This window comes from Capsicum annuum, chromosome 7, assembly GCF_002878395.1.
Source record: "Capsicum annuum cultivar UCD-10X-F1 chromosome 7, UCD10Xv1.1, whole genome shotgun sequence".
NCBI classification, from domain to species: Eukaryota; Viridiplantae; Streptophyta; class Magnoliopsida; order Solanales; family Solanaceae; genus Capsicum; species Capsicum annuum.
This window is the reverse complement of record NC_061117.1, coordinates 58,247,213-58,272,424: the sequence shown is the minus strand read 5'-3', so window position 1 is coordinate 58,272,424 and position 25,212 is coordinate 58,247,213. Positions and strand designations below refer to the sequence as shown.

At 31.8% G+C, this 25,212-nt stretch overlaps 1 pseudogene; it reads right to left on the bottom strand.

Annotated features, from left to right (window-relative positions):
- Positions 1-1,043: 1,043 nt before the first annotated feature.
- Positions 1,044-25,212, bottom strand: part of LOC107876620 — a 38,275-nt pseudogene continuing 14,106 nt past the window's right edge.

Below are 25,212 nucleotides of genomic sequence, written 5' to 3'. Positions count from 1 at the left end.
AACCAAATTACCATTAGACGCTCAAACTGCAAAATATTTACTGAAGTCAAATCAATGGATTTAAAACCTCTAATAGTCTCAACCTCTCTCATATCACTCCTGAATGCATTGGGGGTTGTGTCAACCATCCTCGTAACTCACAGGTAACAGGTAAAAACTATGGATAAAGAAAAAATGATCAAAACACATAAAAAGAGACAAAAATACTACCATGATTGTTACACCCACGTAGAGTAGTGTTATTGGCAGAGTACTTTAGGACTTTTTTGGAACTCTTCTATTAGTTGGTGTATTATTTTTATTGTCTATACATAGTAGTCTTAATACACTCGTAAAGAGGTTGGATTCTAAGCAATTCAGAAGCAATATATCGATATTATTGTATCTCAAGTTTTTTTTTTTACCAAGGCTTAGCTCTCAAGCATTTAAATATGAATTGACATCTTTGGGATCATACACTAGCTACAAAGTACTACTTCCTCATTTTCATTTTACGTGGCATATTTTGATCGAGCACAAAATTTAAAAAATAAGAAAATTTTTGGTGATGTTTATCAAACTGTCATTTATTAAAAAATGCATTACTACTATCTTTAATTAAGTCGGACCACTAAGGATAAAAGTGAAATTTTTTCTCTACATAGTTACTAAATAAGAAAATGTGACATTCTTTCTGAAACGAACCAAACAAAATGGCAACACATAAAATGTGACGAAGGGAGATTCTTCTGAACTTGTTTCAGTCTTCAAAATACTAGTTAGGAATAAATTAATGAATATAATATTATAGAGCATGAGGAGAATTCTTCTAGAACCTGATTTCATTAGTGTCGTTCAAAATTTTGGTCTCAATCAACACATTTCAAAGCACATTAGGCACATAAGAATACGAAAGAAAAATATTCTACGTAAACAACATATATTAATAAGATGTCATATAATATGAGACAATAGAATTTAAAAAATATTTAGAGTCTTCTTTTGTATGGCTAACCGCTTATACAAGATACAATAAAAGTAACATAAAAAGTGTGAAATTGATAATAATTTGTGCTGATCAATTAAGCCCATATGGCTAGGACAGACATGAGTCCAGCACCAAGAAAAAGTGAGATATTAGCTCCTAATTGAAGCTTTCCATTGCCTTGCATTCTTGGATGCATAAAATCGGCAGCTAATAAATCAACTATTGCCATATAAATTAAGATACCAGCTGAAGCTGAATTAAATATTCCTTCCACAATAAGAGAGTTTTGGTCATTTTCATGGTAATCATTTGCTATTCCTATTTCAATTGCTATTTCGATTGGAGTTGTGAGAGAGAAGAATAAAGCCATTAAAGCCACTGCACGGGACCTGAATTTTGCCTGTAAAATAGCCAAAAGAAAAAAATAAATTAAATTATCAGTGTAAATAACATAAATTCGTAAGTATAAATGATTGGAAAACTGACGAATAATTATTTTATATTTTCATTTCCTGACCCATTATATCTCATTGGACTAATTTATCTTTTATGAGTAACTTGTCATGTGTTCTTGTCATATACATAATAAAAATCCACTTAGGAGACTTGATTATTACATATAAGTTCCTCCAAGACATCTTTAAGAAATTTCCTCTTATTTATGGACAGATCTTAATTTAATGAGAACCTTTCTATGTTTAGTAATTCATTTTTTCCAGAGTCAGAATTAGCAAATTAAATACTTTTTAGAATCTTCTAAATCATCCATAAAGCATGTTTGGTTATGACTTTCCATATATCAGTTTTGTGACACCTTATACCCTTAAACCACACTAAGTTGAGCGTAGCGATAGAACGAGAAAGGACAGAACCAAATAAAAATACAACAAAAACATATTAGGGTAAAGACAATTCAATATAAGAAAGAAATGAGAGTTCTTCCTAGTCAATAAGGAACTTTTATATTTTACCTAAGACAAAAAAATAAAAGAAGAAAAAAACCCATAAAAAGTCTGACTTTGCATCATCAATCACTAGCAAACTACCAACACTTTCACCATCAATTACCAAATAGCGTAGGGTATATAACACAAGTTGTGACCCAAGGTACAGGTCTGTAACAAGAGCTTAATTACGTAATTATCGAACTCACAAAACATATAGTTATAAAATCAGAAAAAAATAGTAAAATTGAATGTGCTTGTGTATATATATCCAAGAAAAAAATTAGATATGAAATTTGTTACTAATCCATCGTTTAATTGTTCGTAGCTAACATAATTTTTTTAATAATCTATCACTAATTATTTATGTTTCTCTAAAAGTGTGGAACTAGCTATGGAATTCATTGAAATCCATCGCTAAATCGTCCATTGCTAATAGAATCTTTTTCATAATATATAGCTAATCATTTCGTTGTTAGCTACGAAATTTGTATATCACTAATTTCTGTACTTTTAGTAGTATTTTATCTTAGATCTTTTAAATTTTAAATAAAATAAGGGTCGCGCACTAAATATCTACTAGATCAAGTACATGAACAAATGATGTAATATTGAAAAAGAATCGAATCCAAAATTTTGCAATGTTTGGTAGCAAGTAAAGAGTTAACTATAGAAGAAAAGGGTTGTGGGGACCACAGTAACTAATTATGTGTAATTAGTTAATAGTTAGTTGTAAAGAGTTAGTGGTATCTTAGTTAGTTAGTGATTGTTATGATGAGCTGTCGACATTCAGCTATTCATAAATGGAGCACATTGTAAAACTTGGTTCATATATGAAATTGAGATTCTTTCTACTTGCAATAATCTTCTCTCTACAACTTCATAATTAATATCTTCAACATGGTATCAGAGTGGAGGTTCCAGAAGACCTTCGTATCAATTAGTGAAGCTTCGAAGAAAAAGCAGTAGAAGAACTAGTGTTCTACTGACTCTTCGAGTTATTTTTCAATACAGATTCTTTGACTCGGAGCACATTAAAGAATTTCCAATTAAATCTTCAGGTTGTGCAAGGTTTAATTTCAAGCAAATTACTCATAATTCACTGTAATTGCTCAAAATCATCACTAGTGAGGTGGTTAATAGCTCAGTCAGAGAGATCAACTTCATATGTAATAACTTAGGTAGAGGATCAGATCAATTACAACCATCTGCTATACATTTATCCTTTTGATACTCAAGGTTTGATCTTTACCTTTGTACAGCTTATAGGATCTAAGAATTATGCTTTATAGAGTAAGTCTATGAAATTAGTGCTAAGAGGCAAGAACAAGTTAGGTTTTGAACTTGGAACTTGTAAAAAGAAGAGTTTTGACTCCAGTTTGCATGAGATTTGGGACAAATGTGATGTTATAGTCCTTGCATGGATTATGAACATAGTTTCTAAGGATCTAGTTAGTACTGTCTCTATAGATTCAATGCCCATACTGTGCGGTGTGATCTGAAAGAGAGATTTGATAAAGTGAATGCATCTAGGGTATTTTATCTGCATAAAGAGATAACTACCTTAACCCAAGGTGCAAGTTCAGTTGTTGTATATTTCTCGAGCCTGAAGGAGTTAAGAGATGAATTTGAGGCTCTAATGCCTCCTACTATATCTGCTTGTGATGAATCCAAGAAGTATGCAGAACACTTTCAACAATAGAAACTGCGGCAATTTTTTATGGGCTTAAATGAAACTTATGCTCAGGTTAAAAGTCAGATCTTAATGCTTATGCCTTTATCTATTGTTAATCAAGCATATTCTATGATTTTAAATATGGAAAGTCAGAGAATAAATTATAATATGGAAACTAGTCGTAGTTTAGGTAGTTATGGTGGATCTACTGCATTACTAAGCAACAGAATGATGCCTAGGAGTGGCAGGTCAAAGAATTTTTCTGATAGATCAATGCTAAAATTTGACTATTGTCATCTTAAAGGTCACAAATAGGATGTGTGTTATAAGCTTCATAGTTATCCACCAGATTATAAGTTTAAGAAGAAAGAAGGAATGCAAGCTAACAATGTGACTGAAAGTAGACTTTTTCATACTGGAGAGGATCAGACCTCATCACCTCAGATCTCAACACTCTCATCTCAATCATATCACTGCTGTAACACTTCCTAGGGTTCTCTTTCATTTTCTTATACTCAACATTCAAAACCTGGTATGTTCTATAGAAACTTTCCTCATGGGCCATACTTCACTCAAGGGTGCCATTATCAGATTCCTACTGCCCAGTATCAAGTAGCATTACCAATATTTATAGCTGAATAATACTCTCAAGTTACACAGATATTGGATAAAGTTAAAGCAACAGGTGGCTAATGTTACTCAAGCTAGTTCAAGTGATGGCACTTCTGCTGATGCGGGTATTGTCACTACCCTTATTACTTTATTAAGTGATTATAATTGGATATCGGACACAGGTGCTACAAACCATATGGTTTAGAATAAGTATTTGCTAAAAAAGTCAAAAGTCATATCAGGTCTGCTTAATAATAAGTACATCTTCATACTGGAGAGCAAGTTTGCATTAAAACTTCAGGAAATGCTTTTTTGTTCAATAGCTTGATAGTGAAAGATTTCTTTATATACCTGAGTTCAGATATAATCTTCTCTTAGTCTCAAAGATCACTAAAGAGCTCAAATGTATGGTTGGCTTTTATCTTAATTTTTGTAAATTTTAGGAGCTCTTCACTAAAAAGGTGATAGGAATTGATAAGAGGAGGATGGATTATATATACTACACGGACACAGCATAACATAGTACTAAAAGAAAACAGACACTTGTGAAGACTCAAGGTAGCAGTCTGTGGCATTATTTGATCGTAGTACACAAAATGTCACTAAACTCAGTAATAATGTTGTTAGTACTGATTTTACCTTAAAATGACATAGAAGACTAGGGAATGTACCTTTGAAAGTTCTTAAGAGTATTAATGGATTGAACTCTTCTCATCTTAAGTAACATGTCTGTACTGTGTGTCTTATTGCAAAACAAACAAGACTTCATTTTCTTGTAAGTCACTCCTATGTTCCTACTACTTTTGCACTTGTTTATGTTGATATGTGAGGCCTTTATATAGTTCCTATTCATGATGGTAAGAGGTAATTCATGACTATAGTAGATGACCATACTAGGTTTACTTGGATATTCTTGATCCATTCCAAGTTTGAGTGGTGTTATACTATACCTTAAAGATTTTCTACTAATGGTCAAAAATCAGTTTGCCTATTCAGTTAAATATCTCAGAACTTACAATGGTACTGAATTTTTTAATACTCATGTCTCTATCGTACTGAGAGATTTAGGTATTGTTCACCTAAGTTCTTCTGTGTATACTCCTCAACAAAATAGAGTAGTTGAGATGAGACATAGATATACTCTAGATATGGCAAGAGCTCTGAGATTCCAAGGCTTTATTTCTTTAAAATTTTGGGGTGAATGTGTTACTACTGCAGTTATATTCTCGACTGATTACCATCTATTCTTCTACATATTCTTCTGCATGGTAAATCTCCCTTTGAGAAGTTACATTACAGAGCTCCCTCTCTGCATCATGTTAGATTTTTTGGGTGCCTTGGCTTTGCAACTGTAGTCAAAGAAATTTATAATTTTAGTCCAAGAGCCATACCTACTGCTCTTCTTAGTTATTCCTCATCTCAGAAGGGATGCATACTATATGCTCTTAGCTCTAAGATCTTTCTGGTTAGCAGAGATATTCAATTTAGGGAACATACAGTTCCCTTTCAGTACCACAAGAAATCTCTCTTGCCTTTCTTTCCTGTGCTTTTTTTACCCAGTGATCCTGCTTGTTCTACTTCAGTCAATACTCATTTATCTTCTCAATTATCTTCTTTTATAGATCATGTTCTATCATCTATTTCTCCACTTTAACATCATCACTTCAGTCTCCACCTGTTGAGTTGAGAAGGTCTTACAGAGCTACCAGACCACTTGTATGGTTAAATGACTATATCTCATCTAAAAAGCTTTGTCTTTATCCTGTGATAAATTATGTGTTTTATGACATTTTGCTCCTGCTTACCGAGCTTCACCTGCTTTCTTTTTTGCTATAGTTGAGCCCACATCATTTGCTGAGGCTAGTAAGGAACCTCATTGGGTTGCTTCTATGCATTTATAAATTGTTGCTCTTGAGGAGAACAAAACTTAGTCTATAGTAGATGTTCCACCTGGTCATATTCCCATTGGATGTAAATGGTTGTTCAAGGTAAAGTACAAGTCTAATGGTGAGGTTGAAAGGTATAAGGCTAGGATTATAGCCAAGGGTTATTTTCAATAGGAGGGGCTAGATTATACTGAAACTTTCTCACCGGTGACTAAAATGGTCACTGTCAAAGCTGTTGTTGCTCTTGTTGCTTCGTCTTACTAACATATCTTCCAAATGGATGTTCACAATGCCTTTCTCTAGGGTGATTTGGATAAAGAGGTATATATGGTTATCCTCAGGGCTTTGCAATCCAGGGGAAACTTAGAAAAAGGCTTGCAGACTCCATAAGTCCATATATGGCCTGAAACAAGCTCCCAGGCAATGAACCTTGAAGCTAACAGAAGCCTTAATTAGCATGGGTTTTGTTCAGTCTCATTATGACTATTTTTTATTCACACAACAAGTAGGTCATGAACTTGTGATCATACTTGTATATGTAGATGACTTACTTTTGACAGAAAGCTCTCTAAAGCTGATTCAGCAAACTAAAATGAACCTTCAAGAAAAGTTCAAAATGAAAGATCTTGGATACCTTAAGTTCTTCCTTGAAATTGAGTTTTCCAGGTATGGGAGAGGTATACACATGTGTCAAAGGAAGTATGCACTGGAGCTGGTGTCTGAACCAGGTATATCGAGTAGTAAACTTACTTCTACACCAATGAAGTTCAATCACAAATTAACCTCAGTGGAGTTTAACAAAACATTTAAGGTCTCAGATGAGAATGATTCACAAGTGGTACATAAAGGTGGTTATCAAAGAATCATAGGCAGATTGCTCTATTTGACTATGACAAGACCTAATTTGGCTTTCACAGTCCAAGCACTCAGTCAATACATGCATTCACCCAAAAAGAGCCATCTAGAAGTTGCGATGAGAGTGGTAAAATCAAAGGAAATCTTGGACTAGGACTTTTTATGCATGTTAATGGGAACAAGAAGCTGACTGCATACTGTGACTCTGATTGGGGGTTCTTTTACGGAATCAAGAGAGTTTGTTACTGGTTATCTAGTGAAGTTTGGAGAAGCCTTGATTTCTTGGAAGTCAAAGAAACAAAATACAGTATTCAGGAGCTCTGCTGAAGCAGAATTTAGAAGCATGACAACAACAGTTGCTGAAGTCACTTAGCTTACTGGACTATACAAGGAGCTAGGAGTTACTATTATATTATTTGTTCAGATGTTTTGTAACAGCAAAGCTTCCATCCAAATAGCTGCCCATCCCATATTCCACGAGAGAACCAAGCATATTAACATAGATTATCATTTTGTAAGAGGAAAAATTCAGGAAGGGCTGATATAGACACAACACATTAGAACCAAGGGTTGATCTGTTAACTAAAAGTTTGTGCTCACCGCAACATGACTATCTAGTGATAAAGCTGGGATTGAAGAACTTGTTTTCATCCATCGGCTTGGGGGAGTGTAGAAGAAAAGGGTTGTGGGGACCACAGTAACTAATTATGTGTAATTACTTAATAGCTAGTTGTAAAGAGTTAGTGGTAGCTTAGTTAGTTAGTGATTGTTATGTTGAGCTATCAACACTCAGCTGACTATAAATGGAGCACATTTTACATCTTGGTTTATATATGAAATTGAGATTCTTTCTACTTGCAATAATCTTCTCTCTACAACTTCATGATTGATATCTTCAACAATAACTTATCTATGTATTAATTTCTGAATATATAAGTTATACACCGTTTGGTAGCTAGCTAGTTAGAAAATAAGTTATTTATGTATAAAATAATATGAGAAAATCAATATATTATTTTATATGGAATAAAAGATGAAATAACTAATACTTATAACTAATGCATGCATTATTAATTCTTGCGCAATGCAATTCCTATCAGCTAGCTACCCCTCAATTCTTCCTCATTGACTTGAGCAAACTTTTTGTGACTTAGCATATGGACATATTCGGTAGTTTGTCAAAAGCTAGATAAGAGTACTTACGGTGAGTAGTGGATCTTTCAATTCTCATCCAGTAAATGGAATAGGATTCTTGCTTAGACATGTCGTTATTCCAATAATAATGACAATCAGAAACGAAACAAAAAGAGAAAGACAACAAGAATAGTGTAATATAATTAATTTACCTGAGCAATGGATCCACCAAGTCCCATGCCTTCGAAAAATTGATGAAAAGTCAAGGCACCTAAATAAGTCCTTATGGTTTTGAGATTTTCAGACACACCCAAAGCTATTCCAATTACCACAGGATGCACTATTATCCCCAGTTCCAAAACCTGCATGACCCACCGCGAAAAATTTTACTCACCATTTCAAAAAGAATGACTCATTTTTTTTTTAATGCATTTCAAAAAGAATGATTCTTCCTTTTGACAATACTTTAATTTTAACTTTTCACATGGTATGTTTAGAACCACAAGATTAAAAAGTATTTTGATACATTTAACATAACTTTAATTTAATACAACAAAATTGAAAAGTCTTTTTTATTTTCTTAAATTTTATGCTAAGTTAAAATAGATCATTGTTTTTAAACGGGGAGAGTATTATGATTGAAATATGTCAACTCATACTTGTATGAGTCATTATCTTATTAACAAATGGACTCTAATGGTCCCACTGACAAGCAAAATAAGGTATTCCTGTTCGTACATCATTTTTGTGACATAATTTAGAATACTTCGAACTCAAAAATTTAATTTTGAAGAATGATTTTTAAACTTTTTAATTAGTTGACCTGATTAGTGGGAGGATTTTTTTCGTGTATTAAATTTTGATCGACGTGATCGATACATGAGTTTTAAGAAGAATTATTCATATCATGTTTGGATTCCTTTTTTCTGTTTGTTTGTGTAAATTAAAATTAAATTAATTTACCTAATTTTTAATTATTCAAATACAATAGAAATATATATAGTACACATTTATCAATTTGATTGTTGTTTTGATTTTCTTTTTTTTTTAAATAATGGTATTTATCTCTTTTTTTTTCCTTTTATTAGAAAGAAATTTCATTAGCTTCTAACTTGTAATCATGAATTATTCTTTTTTATTATAATGACTATAATTTTCTTTTAATTATGGACGGTGTTTTAGGATTTCTTATTTATTTAGGTGAATATAATTTATAAGAAATATAAAAATATTTTGATAAGAATCTCATCATTTATTTTTACATAAATTGATTGTGATTCATATATTTCTTTTAAAAATGTGTTTAAGCATAAACCTATTAATCTGTTAAAATAAAATTAACAATAATAAAATTTTGATGAAAAGTTTTATAAGATATTTAAATTATTTATAAAAATTGATACATTTTTATTTCATATAAATAATTATAAAATCAGTAAATTCAATTATTATTATAGTTAAAATTAAAATTAAATCACATAAAACTAAAAAAATATATATATCAATATATTTAATTAATTTAATTTTTGTTCAACTGACGAAGGATTAAAAATTTATGGCCTGCATATGAATTGATCTAAATTTGATAAAAAGAAATGAGAAAAAAAAACAATGGAAGAGGGTAGCCAGGAGAGACAAAGAAGGGTTTATTAAGATTTAAAAAAAAAAAAAATTGGGGTAGGGGAATGAGGGAGGAGATTACACAACGGGGAATCGAACCCTCACCAATAAAGTAAAAGTTCAGGTAACTAATCAATTAAGTTACTAAGATTTCCAAAAGGTTTATATTAAGAAGGAAGTGGGTTAACAGCTAATGTGGTATGCACAAAATTATAGATTTTCTCTCTTTTTGATAGTTTAAAATTGACAAAATAAATTCCACAATCTATGTGTCAAAAAATTAGTGGAATATCATACAACTTATATCTTTCATGTAATAAGTATGTCTCACTCATAATTTAAAAAAATCCCATCACGGGTCCAAAATTTTACATTATTCACACAAAATAATACTTCCAATTTTAAAATAAGTAATTTTTTTAACTTAGGCACACCTGTTAAAGAATTAATCATTCTTTAAAAATAAAAATTACTTTTTATTAAATTTATTCTTACAAAATATCTTTAAAAAGATATAATTCTTTAATAATTTCTTTATTTTAATTTATTTATCTGATTTTGACTTAACATGAAATTTTAAAAAGTAACAAATATCTTTAATTTTGAAGTTTTAAACTAAAGATATGTACAAAGGACCAAAATATCTTTTAACTTGTAGTCTTGAGCAATTTCTAAGAAAGAAAATAAATATTTTTTGAGCAGTTTCTAAAATAAGAAAATAAACATTCTTTATGAAATGAAATGAACTAAAGAAAATAGAACAAATAATTACAATAAATATTCCATTTAATATTCTATAAATATTGAGAAATTATTGAACTATTTTTAACTAATATAATATTATACAAAAATAAAAAGGCAGAATAAAAAAAATAGAAAAATCTTTATAAAAAAAATATTAATATAGTTTGGATCGGGCTTAGCACGGGCCAAATGAAACTAGTATGTTATAGAAGAATGAGTTATGGGACGACCAAGGGCAATATAGTCATTTCACAATATAAATTCATTATCCAAAATCCACCTCTTTTTGTTGGCCTTATTTTTCATTCAATCTTTTCTTTCTTCTTTAAAATGCACTATTTCTCACTTCCCTCCTTAGCTATATAACCTTATAGAAAATTCTCAAAATAATCTACAATTTAATATTTATTATACTATTTCAAATTAATATCGTTTTAACAAGTTTTTAAAATCAGTTGTTGCATTCAATTAACAATTATTCAATGAAAAAGATAATAAAATTTTGTTTCAAGTTGTTTTTTAGGTAATAAAATGTTAAAATACTCTCAAATTGTATATGAAAAAACCTCCCTCATTGATACACATATTTGAAAATTTTTGAAAGAAAGTTTTGAAAAACATATAGTCATTTCAAATATGTAGCATGAGAAGTATCATTATGTAGGACTACACTACATCTATGACCAAACTTAGTTTGATGCTTTTTCTAATTCACTAAAAATTCAATGTTATACAAATTCAAAATACATAAATATTATTTAAGAATTTCTTTCAATAAACAAAGAAACAAAATGAGAGAAAAGTATGAAAGATAAATAATTTATATTACATAGGAACTAAAAATTTTAAAACAATTAAAAATACTAGAGAAGTATAGCTATATATTTTAAATTTAATAAGAAATTATGTTACAAATAATATTTTAGGACAATTTGATCAATTTTTAAATTTAGTGGTGTACCACATTTTTAAAAATAAAATAAATAGTTTAAACACATATATAATAATACTATAAATTGAGTTAAAAAAAATTAATACACCATAAATTATCATGTAAAGTGTCAAATTTTACAAGTATTATTATAAAGTGATTGAGAATTCTGAGATATTACTAAGATCTCAAAAAAATGTATAATAAAAAATAAAAATAATATATGAAATCTGTCTTTTTTTTTGTCATAACACAAAAAGCATATTTATATTTTTTTTTTATTTTAAGATGTTTAATTGACAATAAATCATTAAATGTTATTAAATAAAAAAATATTGTGCCCGTGCATGGCACGACATACATCACTAGTTATATTATAGAAGAGTGGAGTGAGTTATGGGACGACCAAGGGCATTATAGTCATTTCATAATACAAATTCATCATCCAAAATCTATCTCTTTTTGTGGGCTCCAATTTATATTCAATCTTTTCTCTCTTCTTTTAAATGCACTACTTCTCATCTTAGCTATATAACCCCCAAAAAAATTCTCAAAATAATCTACAATTTAATGTTTATTATACTATTTCAAATTAATATCATTTTAACAGGTTTTGAATTTCAATTATTGCATTTAGTTGGCAATTATTCAATCAAAAAGATTATACAATTTTGTTCCAAGTTGTTTTTTGTAATAATATGTTAAAATACTCTCAAATTTTATATGAAAAGACCTCCCTCTTTAATACAATACTTGAAAATAATTTGAAAGAAAATTTAAAAAAGATATAGTCATTTCATATATGTAGCATGAGAAATATCATTTAGTAGGAGAATACTACTTCATCTATGATCAAACTTAATTTGATGTTTTTTCTAATTCGCTAAAAAATCAATATCATAAATTCAAAATATATGAATATATAATTAAAAATTCTTTCAATGATCAAAGAAACAAAACGAGAGAAAAATATGAAAGATAAATAATTTCTATTACAAAGGAACTAAAAATTTTAGAACAATTGAAAATACTAAAGAAGTATAACTATATAATAATTTCTATTACAAAGGAACCAAAAATTTAAAATAATTGAAAATACTAAAGAAGTATAACTTTATATTATAAATTTAATAAGAAATTATGTTACAAATAATAATGTTAGGACAATTTGATCATTTTTTAAATTTAGTGGTGTACAATCTTTTTTAAAATAAAATAAAAAGTTTAAAACCGATATAATAATACTATAATTTGGGTTAAAAAATTAATATATTGTAAATTATCATGTAAAGTGTCAAATTTGATAAGTGTTATTACAAAGTAATTGAGAATTTTGAGATGTTACTAAGATCTCAGAAAAAAACATAATGAAAAAAATAATAATATATGAAAATCTGTCTCTTTTGTCACGACCCAAAAATAAGGGTCATGATGACACTTGTCGTGGCGTTCCTTGACCAGTAAGCCTATCATCCAAAATGATACAAAAGAAAAAGACAGAAATATCCCATGGTAAGACTTCTAGAACGACGCCGAACCATATACAGAAATATCTCACGGTAAGACTTCTAGAACGAAGCTGAACTATATAAGTAATCATAACAATGCGGAAAGAACTTATTCAAAATACCAATCATGTCCAAAACCAGGTGCGAATAGTGTAAGAACTACTAATACAATCCAAGAGTCAAATGCATCAGAAAAATAACCACAAAGGAATAATAACTATCTCCGAATACTGATAAAGACATAACAACTATAGAAAGATAGAGGTGAACTTCAGACGCATGAATGTCTAACCTCTACCTTGGAAACTCCAACAATCGCCCGAGTCAATCAAGATGAGGTGCACTCAGCTAAGACCTGCGCCCAAAGGGAGCAGTAGGCATGAGTATGGTCCACTTGATCAGTAGGTATCATAGGCCGACCAAGTAAAGTAGCAAATAAAGCATACAAAATGTACACTAAAGACATGTCACCTGCAATCAAAAAATGTTCCACAACGGTAGCCCACACCACTTGCACTAACAGTTCTAATATATCTCACATATATTACAACAACACACCAAAGTATAGAATAGAAGTATACATTATGTCGCATATAAATAGAACAAGAGAGAACATGTAGTTACAAGATCATCAAATACAAGTAAAAGAAGGTAAGACAAATACATAGATGACAAGTCAATAAGGCAATACAACACAACATAAACACAATAAAGTAAGTGCAATGTATATGATGATGATGATGATGATGATGATGATGCACGAGGTCATCGCACAACCTCTGGGATTATCGTATAATCCCTGTATACACCTACAGAGCTAAAGCTTCCCGGCGTAGGACTCATGGAGGGTTCGTCAACTTATATACAATCCACATATCTCATATGTCATTTCCGGCACATTCCTCATAAAGGGTTTCATAAGGTGTTACAGTATTTTTTTTAAAAAAAGTGTTGCTAGTGTTTCTCAGATGTTGTCACGGTGGTACCAATGTTTCATGAATGAGTATGATATGAAGATGTAATGCTCACAACCAATCACAATGAGTATTACCAATCACAATGAGTATTTCCAAAACCAATCACATGATATATTTTCACAACCAACCACAATGATACGTTCCCACAACCACATGAGCCAATATCCACTTATTATTTTTGTTTCATCCATGAATTTGCACATGTCTCATATGCCAATAAAGTATGAATATAATCACAATAAACCAATGGTACCACATTAAACAACCCAATATAATTATTCACATGTATTCAAGGCTATTAATATCACCTAGGACCCCACACGGTCAAACATATCATATAATATCTTAATTTCGACAAATACACCACATATAGGGCCCCACACGGGCACAACACATAGATAACCATTTTTCATGATTAGTTCTCACCCTTAATATGCATTTTGTACCATCATTTACGACCCAACCCAGTCTAAAGAGTTAAGTCATAACCTACCTCGAAAGTCGAAACCGGTTTGCTACACTTGAACCCGCGACCTCACTTTTTACGAAAAATTCCGAACTCCACTAAAAATATAAAATATGAAATCTACGCATCAAGACAAAATCAACGACACCCATATTGACTACTTTTGGTTCGGGGTCAAAACGGACCCCCAAAATGGATTTCTAAAAAAGAAGCGCAAAATTAAAACTTTATTTCAAAAATATTTTTTTCATATTTTTAGAAACCTACAGCTGAAAATCCAAGTTAAATCGAGTCAAAAACGGAGTTCAAATCGAAGAAAAAATATTTTTGAGCTTTACCGGGTAAAATTCTTTGAAATCCGGGTTAAAATCAAGAATCGGAGTTGTTTTGAAGGTTAAATTGATGAAAGACTAGTAATTATAAGATAAAAATATTATTCAAGCAAAAAGAAAAATTTGTGTTTAAAATCATGCCTTAAGATTTTTTGGGGGGGTTTTGAGGAATTTATCAAGAGATTATTAAGAAAAGGAATGAATTCCCACCTTAAATCCGTAATGAAACCAAGAAATGAGTGTTAATTTAGCTTCCCAAGCTCCCGCACACTTCACCTTTAAGCTCCCAAACTATTTAGGGTTTAACTCCCAAGAGGCATCATGAAAATGAACAAAATAGGTCTAAAAAAAGTTATTTATAGTGCAGATTTTTCGGCACTGCTGTCAAAAAAAGCTGTTTTTTTTTTTAAAACTCAATTCGAACTTCAACGGGGTACCCGGGATTCGTTTGGAGTCGAATATATGCAAACGAACTATGCAACCATACTAAATTCGACTCTCCGGAAGCGTTGGCAATATCAGATTTTTCAAAAAACATCATTTTGATAAAGTTGACCCCCAAAATCCGAAATTATAATTTTTCAAATCGAGGGTCGAAATGAGATTTAAAATTCGTAAAATTATACCAAACATGCTAACACCCTAAAATCAATATTTTGGATCTGCTGACGAATTCGAATTTTCCATCCGAGGTCATTTCGATCAAATGTGGGTCCCACACCCATATTTCTAATTTTCTAACTTTTCGATCAATAGGTCGAAATGAGCTCGGGTGCACCGGGACCCAAACCAAAGGTCTACCTAGCCCAAAATTCGATATTCTGGAGCTGTTGGAACAGTCTGTTCGGCCATCCATCGCACGGATCAAAAGATATCCATATAAGTTCAAAATAAGGCTCTTTAAGCTATCAAAACTCACAATATTGCATAAATGATACCAAAATGCATCAAAAATCATGTCAATCACTCCCACATCCCAGAGATATCATAATATAACTAAGGGGAGGGGTAAGATAGTCAAATCACACAAAATCACAAATTTCATATATTTCATCAAATTTTTAGGTCGTTACATCATCCACTAATAAAAATCTAGTTCGTCCTCAAACTAAGGCAAGGAAATACCTGAATCAATGAAAAGCTGGGGATAGGAACTATGCATATAAGACTCAACCTCTGAAGTAGCCTCATCTACAGGTTGATGTCACCCCTGGACCTTAACCACAGGGATCACTCTAGAGCGCAACCGCCTAATATCCCTAGCCAAAATGGAAACCGGCTTCTCCACAAAGGACAACCGCTTATCTTACTGAACCGACTCCCAACGAATGACATGAGACTCATCAGAAATATAGCAAAGAAGTATAGAAACATAAAAAACTGGACGAACAACTGATAGATCAGGGGACAAAGCCAACTCATAAGTCACATCACCAACAGTCCGAAGAATCTCAAATGGACCAATATACCTTGGGCTAAGCTTTCCCCTCTTACCAAACCTCATCACACCCTTCATGGGTGAAACTCAAAGAAAAACACAATCGCCAACACCAAATTTCAAGGCATGAAGTCTACGATTAGCATAGCACTTTTCCATACTCTGAGTCTCTCTAAGTCTATCCTAAATGACCCGAACTCTATCCAAAGACTCACAAAACAAGTCCATATCTCGAGGTCTCACTTCTGAAACATCACACTAACTCCATTGGAGAGTGGCAACGCCTACCATACAATACCTCAAAAGGAGCCATATCAATACTGGAATGGTAGTTATTATTATATGCAAACTCTGCTAAAGCCAAAAGTTGCTCTCACGGGCTACCAAAATCCATCACTCATGCGTGAAGCATATCCTCCAAAACCTGTATAGTCCGCTTTGACTGGCATCAATCTGGAAGTGAAATGTTGTGCTTAGATCAACCCGAGTACCCAACTTAGCCTGAAACGTCTTTCAAAAATGAGATGTGAATATAAAACCTCAATCTGAAATAATGAACACCGGTACACCATGAAGACAAGCAATTTCACAAATAACGATAAGAGCTAACCTCTCCACACTGAATGAAACCTAAACCAAAATAAAATGAGCTGACTTAGTCAATCAATCCACGATGACCTAAACATTGTCAGAACTATAAGATGTACGAGGAAAATCAATCACAAAGTCCATTGTGATCCGTTCCACTTTCACTTAAAAATGGGTAACCTCTGAAGCAATCCACCAGGCTCATATGCTCAGCCTTCACCTGTTGTCAACATAGGTAACGAGCTATAAAATCTGCTATATCTTGCCTCATAGCACCCCACCAGTAGTGTTGTCTCAAATATCAATACATCTTAGTCACACCTGGATGAATAGAATATATGGAACAATGGGCCTCCTCCAAGATCAACCTAATTCAATCACCACTCTCGACACACAAAATTAGCCCCCAATCCTCAAAACTCTATCTGAATTAAGTGAGGCTTCCCTAACCTTCCCCACTCAACACCTTATCTCGAATCAACCTCAATCTAACATCATCAAACTAATGAGCTCGAATTTACTCTATCAAAGATGATTTAGCCTCCATAAATGCCAAAACATACCCCGGTGTCGAAATATCAAGCCTAACTATTAGGTTAGCCAAAGAATAAGCCTCAAAGTTCAACAGCCTCTCCTAAGTCAAATGATGCACCAAGATACCCATGCTAGTCGACTTTTGGCTCAAGCCATCCGCAACCACATTAGCCTTGCCTTGATGGTAGAGAAAAGTCAAGTCATAATCCTTAAGTAACTCAAGCCAACGACGCTGCCTCATATGAAGATCTCGCTAGTAAAGATGTACTGAAGGTTACGATGATCTGAGAAGATCTCACAACGGACTCCATATAAGTAGTGCCACCACAACTTCAAGGCAAACACAACTGCGCACAACTCTTAATCATAGGTAGGATAATTCCTCTCATGAGGCTCCAATCTTGACGAGACGCATACACAATTACCTTGCTCTCTTACATCAATACAATGCCTAACCCAACACCTGAAGTATCACAAAAGACAATAAAGCCCACACCCTCCTTGGGCAAAGACAATATAGGAGCTGAAGTCAACAAATCCTTGAGCTCTTAAAAGCTTGCCTCACAACATCATACCACTGGAAGGAATTCTTCTTCTGAGTCAACTTGGTCGACGGAGCTGCAATGGAAGAGAAACCCTCAACAAAATACTAATAATACTCGGACAAGCCAATAAAACTCTGAATCTCGATGGGCGAAGTAGGTATAGCCCAATCACAAACCGCTACAACCTTAGCTGGATCAGCTATAATACCTTCCTTAGTCATCGCATGATCCAAGAAAGAAACTGACTCCAACCAAAACTCGCACTTAGAGAACTTAGCATACAACTTTTTATCCCTTAATCTCTAAAGCATAATCCACAAATGATCCTCATGCTCAACATTATTCTTGGAATAACCCAAGATATCATCTATAAATACCATAACAAAGGAGTCAAAATACGGTCAAAACACCCAGTTCATCAACTCCATGAATACGACAGGGGCATGGGTCAACCCAAAACACATGACTAAGAACTCATAATGAATATCGAGCCCGAAAAATAGTTTTCAGAATATCCGAAGCTCTAATCCTCCACTGGTGATAACCAGACCTCAAATCAATCTTTAAAAACACCGTAAAACCCTGAAGCTGATCAAACAAATCACCAATGCGAGAAAGAGGATACTTATTCTTAACCATCACCCTATTCAACTGTCAATAATCAATACACATCCGCATAGACCCATCCTTTCTCTTCACAAATAAGACAGGCACACCCCAAGGTGAAATACTAGGTCAAATAAATCACTTATCCAATGAACCCTGTAACTGATCCTTTAGTTTCTTTAGCTCTACTAGGGCCATCCTATAAGGAGGAATAAAAATAGTCTTGGTGCCCGACTCAACATCAATAATAAAATCAATATCTCGATTCGAAGGCATACTAGGCAAGTCCGTAGAAAACACATCTATAAACTCATGGACAACACAGACAGAATTCAAGAAAGGAGGTGAAACAACACTAGTGTAACGAATATGGGCCGAGTAAGATAAACATCCCCTCTCAACCAATTTACAAGCCTGAACATAAGATATGACCCTCTTAGGACCCAAATAAAGTGTACCCTTCCAAGCTATCCTTGGCACATTCGGCGAAGCTAAAGTCACAGTCCTAGCATAACAATTTAGGACGGCATGAGAAGGAGCCAACCAATTCATACCCAAAATAGCATCAAAATCAACCATGTCTAAACAAACAAGTCTATCAAAGTATTATGCTCGGCAAAATTCACAACACAAGATCGATGCACCCTCTCTACCGCTAAAGAATCACCTACTGGGGTAGATACATGAATAAGCATGGAAAGAGGCTCAGTAACAAAATCAAAACCCAAAGCAAAATACACAAATGCATAGGAAAAAGTTGATTCGGGATCAAATAATACAGATGCAAGTCTGAAACAAATGAGGAAGGTACCTGTAATTACAGCATCAGAAGTCTCTGCCTCAGGTTTGGATGGTATAGCATAATACTATCCGTGACTACCAACTAGCTGAGTAGCCCCACAACCACTAATACGGGTTTTACTATCCTTACCTCTTGCACCTTTGGTAGAACACCTACCTCTCACAGCTAAAATAGGAATAGCTCTAAAAACACGGTAGAATAGTCCTTGGCCATATGGCCAATCTCATCACACACATAGCAACCTCTACGACCAGTCTTAACAAAAAAAAGTACAACTGAGCCCGAACGGCCACCCTGAACTGCTGAACTAGAAGATCCACCAGCTAAACTCTATAAAGTCACCTGCACTGGCCTACCATAACGTCCATGATAACCTCTAATATCTCTGCCTCGAGAGGTTCGACTCCTGAACGTACTAAAATGATGCACCCTTTTGGCGCCTCCCTGAGATACCCGAGTAATATCCTCTGTCACCTTAACATGATCCACAATACTCTGAAAAATACCCTTAAACACAACCATCCGAGATGCAGCCAACTAAAGGGAGACAACCAAACCCTTTACAAACTTTCGAATCTTCTCAAATTAGGTGGAAATGCTATCTTAGAACTATCTGGAAAGGGTATAGAAGCGTTCCTCATACTCAGCAACTGTCATGGATCCCTATTCCAACTGATCAAACTAACCCCACATAAGATCTCTCAAACTTAAAGGCACAAATCTTTCTAGAAAGGCATCAACAAACTGATCCCATAACAACTAAGGAGCATCAACAAGCCTACAATCGACAAATGATATTCGCTAATTTTTCATAGCATCTCTCAACTGATATATAGTATAAGCCACACCATCCATGCAGAAAGAGTGAAACACAACTCAGAACACAAGATATAAAAGAATTCGAACGATAAGGAATAAAATGAGGAAAGTTTTCTAAAGACATCTTATAGCCTCTCGAAGATAGATACGGACGTCTATGTACCGATCCGCGAGACTCATAAAGACATCTCGTTCTTATACCATTAAGACCAATGAAACCTGACTGATCTGATACCAATTTATCACGACCCAAAAATAAGGGTCATGATGGCACTTATCGTGGCGTACCTTGACAAGTAAGCCTATCAGCCAAATTGATACAAAAAGAAAAAAAGACAAAAAAAACCTCTCAAAGATAGATATAAGATCATCAAATACAAGTAAAGAAAGGTAAGACAAATACATAGATGACAAGTCAATAAGGCAATACAACACAACATAAAAACAATAAAATAAGTACGATGTATATGATGATGAGGATGATGATGATGATGATGATGATGTACGAGGTCGTCGCAAAACCTCTGGGATCATCGTATAATCCTCGTATACACCTATGAAGCTAAAGTTTTCTGACGTAGGACCTATGGGGGGTTCGTAAACCCATATACAATCCACATATCTCATATGTCATTTCCAGCACATTCCTCATAAAGGGTTTCATAAGGTGTTACAGTATTTTTTTTAAAGTGTTGTCAGTGTTTCTCATATGTTGCTACGGTGGTACCAATGATTCATGAATGAGTATGATATGAAGATGTAATGCTCACAACCAATCACAATGAGTATTTCCACAACCAATCACATGATATATTTTTACAACCAACCATAATGATACGTTCCTACAACCACATGAGCCAATATCCACTTATAATTTTTATTTCATCCATGAATTTGCACATGTCTCATATGCCAATAAAGTATGAATATAATCACAATACACCAATGGTACCACATTAAACAAACCAATATAATTATTCACATGTATTCAAGGATATCAATATCACCTAGGACCCCACATGGTCAAACATATCATATAATATCTCAATTTCGATAATTACATCACATATAAAGCCACACATGGGCACAACACATAGATAGCCATTTTTCATGATTAGTTCCCACTCTTAACATGCATTTTGTACCATCATTTACTATCCATCCCAGTCTGAAGAGTTATGTCATAATGTACCTCAAAAGTAGAAACCAGTCTGCTACACTTGAACCCGCGATCTTACTTTTCACGAACAACCTTGAACTCCACTAAAAATATCAAATATGAAATCTATGCATTAAGACAAAATCAATGACACCCATATTGACTACTTTTGATTAGAGATCAAAACGGACCCCCCAAACGGATTTCTAAAAAAGAAGGGCAAAATCAAAACTTTATTTTAAAAACATGTTCCCCATATTTTTAGGAACCTACAACTGGAAACCCAAGTTAAATCGAGTCAAAAGTGGAATTCAAATCGAAAAAAATTATTTTTGAGCTTTACCGGGTAAAAATCTTTGAAATCCGGGTTAAAATCAAGAATCGGAGTTGTTTTAAAGGTTAAATTGATGAAAAACTAATAATTATAAGATAAAAATATTATTCAAGTGAAAAGAAGTGAAATTTGGGTTTAAAATCATGCCTTAAGATTTTTTGAAGGTTTTGAGGAATTTATCAAGAGATTACTAAGAAAAGGGATGAATTTTTACTTTAAATCCGTAATAAAACCAAGAAATGAGTGTTGATTTAGCTTCCCAATCTCCCACACACTTCACTTTTAAACTCCCAAACTATTTAAGGTTTAACTCCCAAACTATTTAAGGTTTAACTATTTAAGGTTAACTCCCAAACTATTTATAGTGCAGATTTTTCTGCACTGCTGTAAAAAAAACTGTTTTAAAAAAAAAACTCAATTCGGACTTCAATGGGGTGCCCGAGATTCGTTCGGGGTTCGATACATGCAAACGAACTATGCAACCATACTAAATTCGATGCTCCAGACGTTTTGGCGATATCAAATTTTTCAAAAAAATATCGTTTTCATAAAGTTGACCCCCAAACCTCGAAATTATAATTTTTCAAATCGAGAGTTGAAATGAGATTTAAAACCCATAAAATCGTACCAAACATGCTAACACCCTAAAATCGACATTCTGGATCTACTGGCATAGTCCAATTTTCCATCCAAGGTGATTTCGATCAAATATAGGTCCCATACCCATATTTCTAATTTTCCAATTTTTCGATCAATAGGTCGAAATGAGCTCGGGTGCATCGGGACCCGAACCAAAGGTCTCCCTTGCCTAAAATCGATATTACGGAGCTGCTGGCGCAGTTCGTTTGGTCATCCGTCGCACGGATCAAAAGATATCCTTATAAGTCCCAAATAAAGCTCTTTAAGCCATCAAAACTCACAATATTGCATAAATGATACTAAAATGCGTCGAAAATCATGTCAATCACTCCCACATCCTAGAAATATCCTAATGCAACTTCGGGGAGGGGTAAGACAGTCAAATCACACAAAATCTCAAATTTTACATATTTCATCAAATTTTTAGGTCGTTATATCTTTTTTCTCATAACACTAAAGGCATATTATATTTTTTTTTTCATTTTAAAAGGTTTATAAAATGTTTAATCGGCAGAAAATCATAAAATATTATTAAACCAAAAAATTAGGCCTGTGCATTGCACGAGATACATCATCTAGTTATTAGTATATTTATTTATATTTTACTATATATAAGAGGGAAAGTAACTTTTTGATAGTCCTTAGTTACATTCTAACTATGTCTTACCAACTAAAAAACTTTTCTTTTTAGAGAGAAGATAACTTTTTGGTAGTCTAAATTACATTCCAATTGCCTTACCAACTAAAAAATTTTCTCTTAAAATATTATCCTTTTATTTGTCTTTTATTATTTTCTACACTGCATAAAAGTTAAAGAATTTTCAAAACTTTTTTGGTAAATACATGATCTCTTAAACTAACTTTTTGAAAGTGATGTCACATGTACTATTTTAAATAAATTTAAATTTATAATATGAATCTTCTTTCACAAAATATTAGATTATTTATAGATAACTAAAATTATTTTATATTTTTATGTGGGAAATGCTGAATTTTTTCTTCATATATTTATTTTCTTATATTTTAAACTTTCTAAGTGAAAATTCTGACTCCGTCAAAATTTTTAATACTCCAAACTTTTAATATTTTAATTTTTTGCTTAAAAATCTCCTTCCACGAAATACTAGACTATTTATATCTAAGATTATTTTATATTTTTATATGGTAAATGTTGAATTTTTTTCTTCATATATTTATTTTCATATATTTTAAACTTTTTTAAGTAAAAATTATGACTTCGCCAAAATTTTTAATACTCCAAGCTTTTAATATTTTAATTTTTGCTCAAGAATCTCCTTTTACGAAATACTAGATTTTTTATATAGAGCTAAAATTATTTTATATTTTTATGTGATAAATGTTGAATTTTTTTCTTCATATATTTATTTTTTTATATTTTAAATTTTCTAAGTGAAAATTCAGACTCCGTCAAAAATTTTAATACTCCAAACTTTTAATATTTTAATTTTTTTGCTCAAAAAAATACTATCACGCATGAATTTGGTGAGGTTAGAATTTAAAATTGTTAACCTATTTAAAGATATTTTCTATTCATTATCAAATAAGTTTATAAAAATATCATTAAATAAGTCTATTAATATTTTACTAGAAATGAAAAATAATTATATATATAGTATTCATATTAGGCTTCGAACACACAATTTTTATATTTACTTTTGAATTGTAGGTGTAATCACAATTGATGTGCATGTCAACTTGCAAATTAGATATTTAAAAGAAAAATTTTCTTAAAAAAATTGAAGTACAGTAAATAATCAAAGTAAAGAGCTTTTACTATATTATATATATATAATTATATGCAAGCTTTCATAAAAATTGAGATTTGTAATTTTAAAATAAAATATATAATACTCGATTCATTTCTTTTTATTTGGTTCATTTGGGTTGGGCTTATATTCCTAAATATTTGCTATTTTAATCCTTCAAGAATAGTTTGAACAAAATGTTTCTATTATGCTCTTGTTCAACAAATATAGTCATTATTGATTTGGAAAGAGGTATAAAATTTAAATAGGAGTATATTAGTGAAATTACTTTTAACTTTATAGGAGTAAGAAATTAAGGTGTGTGTCCAACCCAAATAGAGCAAATAAAAAGGAATGAAGAGAGTACAATATACTCCCTCCGTTTTGGAATAAGTGAATTGTTGGGGTATTTATTGGTGTTTCAAAATAAGTGAATTATTGAATTTTTTTCCAAATATACCCTTATGATTTAACAACCAATTAACTTTTGAAAATGTATTACAAGGTCAGCTTTTTTTGAGGGGAGGGGGGGGGGGTAAAAATGAAAAGTTGTGTTAAATTTATGTCCTTAATGATTTTTTCTTAATCTGTGTGCCAAAATCCAATAATTCATTTATTATGAAACGGAGGGAGTAATAGATAAATTAACCTGCAGGTAAAATAACTTTAAACTAACAATAAATAATATATTTTTATAATATCTTTATTAAAAAAAATTAACTCCATCAATATTCATTTGATTTGTGCTCTATTTTTTTTATAGATAATTTTCAACTATCAATAATGTATCTTTAGTTATTTTATATTATTTCACTATGAAAATGAATGTATGATATATTTATATAGATAAGAACAATCTCTTATGTCCTTAATATAAATATGCTATTTAATTTTATTTAAATAGTATATTAGGTGAAAACATCATATTTTAATAAAATATTGCTCCTAAGATTTTATAAAAAATGTTAATATATTAACACTTATAATTTTAATTTATCCTCTTATATAATTTTAAAATAAAATTAAAATTAAAAACATTAAAATTAGTTATTTAATTTGAGAAAATATGTTTGACCTGATGTTAAAATAACCATTGAAGTATATTTTTTATTTTAATTAGAATAATTTAAATTAATTTAAATAAGTTGTAAGCTATTATTTGATTTTATAAAAATAAAAAAACTATAGTTTTTTTAAAGTGTGATCTTTATTATCATTTTCTATCATTTTATTTAAAACTATTAATTTATTTTTTTAATAAATTCATTAAATATCAATAAATATATTTAAACTATAATATTGGGCCCGTAAAATGGCCTTCATTATCTAGT